This window comes from Poecilia formosa, unplaced genomic scaffold (genome assembly GCF_000485575.1).
Source record: "Poecilia formosa unplaced genomic scaffold, Poecilia_formosa-5.1.2 Scaffold45, whole genome shotgun sequence".
Taxonomy (NCBI): domain Eukaryota; kingdom Metazoa; phylum Chordata; class Actinopteri; order Cyprinodontiformes; family Poeciliidae; genus Poecilia; species Poecilia formosa.
The window spans coordinates 2,968,863-2,972,001 of NW_006799984.1; positions in this window are offsets into that span (position 1 = coordinate 2,968,863).

Genomic DNA, 3,139 nt, shown 5'->3' on the forward strand with positions numbered 1-3,139 from the left:
GGAAGTACAGCGGCAAGCAGCGTTAAAAAGAACAAACACACCAGCAGAGAATGAACCCTTGCTCACCTCGGATGTGGGGAAAACTGTTTTCATGAGCATGCGCAGAAAACTCAGCTTTAAATCTTCACATTTCTCCTGCAAATACTGAAGAATTTACAACAGCACTACACATTAACACAGTAAATGTTACCTTGCATAATGTATTGATGAATAAAATACAAAATCAATAAGAGGAAGTTGAAAAGTAGCAATCCTTAGGTGCCTGAGTGATTCTAGAATTGCAGATACATTTAATGTACAGTCATTATTTTTGGCCAACTTTATTCAAATATTTTCTTTTTTATTATTTTTTTAAGTAAATTAAAAATTTTGTGGATAATAATATTTAACAAGTTACATTTAATTTCCTTTTATAAGTTGAAAAAACACGACTTCCTTCCTGTTATCAGAGTTGGTTGCTGTTTTGCTGTCCCCCCCCCCAACATGAAATAAGAAGCAAAAACATATTTTTGAACTGAATCATTATTTACACTGTTTGATTATATTTTTCAGTAATACATTTCATAATCTTGTCTGTTCTGTTACACCAGGGTTCAGTTCTGTTTATGGAATATTTTCACAAAAAGGAGAAAACTGTTGTCTTGAGGCTAATTAATAATGATAATCTAGCCTGTTAGATATTCCAAATATTGTTTATATTGTCCTTAACAGAGTTAAGTCAAACGACAAATACAATCTGAAATGTGTTTGTGTAGTCCCATAAATCTCACTATAACTACATAAATCCACTTTATTACGGTACAATCACCTACTTTCATTGTTTAAACTATCCTAACTGTGCATTTTCCAAAGCAAAATACTTTTTTACATGAAATAAAGTCAGAAAACTTTAATAAAAGTGTAATCTGTAGTTTATTTTATTAGCCGTTTAATAATCAAAAGTGTTGAATTATAAATATAAAACACTGTAGAAAATTGTTATAACTTCTTACCAGCAGCTGTTGTTTCCAGCTGCCACATTATTTACATCACCACACACTTCTTCTGAGAAGAGTATCTGATAATTCACTGAATTTTTTACTCAAATTAGAGTCCCTAAAACATGAACGTTTTCCAAGAAGAAAAGAAAAACAATCCTTGTGTTGGTTTGCAGACATCCCAATTACAATCCTACAGTTCCTCATTAATAATCAAGAAGTCAAAGATCAAGAAGCAATTTTGACACTTAAAGAATATTTATCTGTTGAGATCAGATGATTAAATTAAAAATGAAACCCTCAAGCCACTTTTAAGGATACTGCATTGCAACACAGCGGATTATTGCGACATAAACACTAAGATGAAATATCTCTGAGATCTCGTACTGAGGTTGGAAACCTCAACCAAGCAGAAGCTGGTATGACTGAAGTTCACACCAGACTCAGGTTGAAGGCCACACTATTTCAGGTATATTCTTATACACTTTGAGTCAGTCATCTTTTTGCTTTCCTTTTGGCATTTTTGTAAACTTTTGATGTAAAAAATAAATAAATAAATAAATAAATAAATAAATAGTAGTCCAAAAGAAATGATCAAGGCAGCCTTCAAGAATTTAGTGTGGTCCAAAACTTTTGTACATTACTGTCAGTTATTTTAAAAATAATAAGATAAAAAGGTACCAGCTCCTCCCGACGCCATTAAGGGTGTAAGAAAATGGATGGATGGAAGAAAAAAAGGTAGCTTTGATATGAGGACATTACCATAGCATTTAATATTGCAACACTGCCACCTTGTGGCCAAAAAGGCAAACAGCAGGCGATGCACTTGAAAACCGTTAACTCTTGTAAAATTAAACAGCAAATTAATTGTGATAATAGTTAAAAACATATATAAAAGATGGCGAAAATTACACACGAGGCCCTGTACATGATTAAATTTATCTAAAATATATGTTAAAATGTAACACTTGGAAAGAAAACTCCGATACGATTCTAGAAAGACAACGGGGGGGGTGGGAGGAGCTTAGTGGTTGCCGTGGTAACCACCAACTAAATATCCACTAAATATAAGAATATAACTTGTTTTACTAAACAAAATGAGTTCGAACAATAAACAAATTCTGACAAAATTCAAATTTATAATGTTGTCAATGCTGTTACACTTATAAAAAATATTTTCAGGAAAAATAATTTATTTGAAGGAAAAAATAAAGGAGGAGAATATTGTAAGTAAAAATAACTGGATTGTCTGATTGAATTAAATCTGATTGGTTGTATTTGGAGATACATTTTAATTTAGCTTTTGTATGTTTAATTTCTTGTTTTGAGAAGGAAAGCTTATAAAAGCCACATTACTTTAGTCAAACAAATAAAATAGTCTGAATTTTTGTTGGAAAGAAATGTGTAAATTAATGTACATTCAAAACCTAGAAAAGGTTTTGAGGGTTTGTGTAAATAAAAAAGACATTTGTTTTTCACATTTATTTAAATATTGACTTGAAAATCTTGATTTGGTAAATTCTGAGCAATAAAAACAGGATTAGTTTGTATTAAAGACAATATTTTCTATTGCTATGAAGGAGCAAGAAATAAATGTGGTGAGAGAGTGTTAATTTTCAATTTACAGCACAGCCTTTCAACAGATGCACTTCATAATTATGCAATTAGTAATAATTAACGAAACCTGGCAGGATACATTGAAAATGCAATGTAGGACCAAATGTGAGGTGATAGAGAGCATAATTGTGATGTTTCTGACTAAAATCATGCTGGTAAACACCATCTGTTTTCATAAAACTGCAGTTTTAATTAACACTAGTGTAGAGTGCACTTGTAACTACAGCCATGATGAAAAGAAAGTGCATCCTTTAATGGTTTTTAGTGTGTATTTTTATTTTAATCCTATATTAAGCGACAATATGGTGTCTGTGTGGCAATACATTTTATGTACTTGAGGTTAGATTTTAATAGTTTTAGTTTCAATGTCGGCTAAACCAGACAATTAATGTTGTAAACCAGAGAACTGATAAAGGATATTTTCTTTTGATTATAAATGTAAGCCTAAATTTAAGCCTTCGTCCTGAAGGCTTAAATTTTATTAATTAAATATTAACATTAATTATTAAACGTAATTACACATATGTTTCTTAAATTATGTAGCC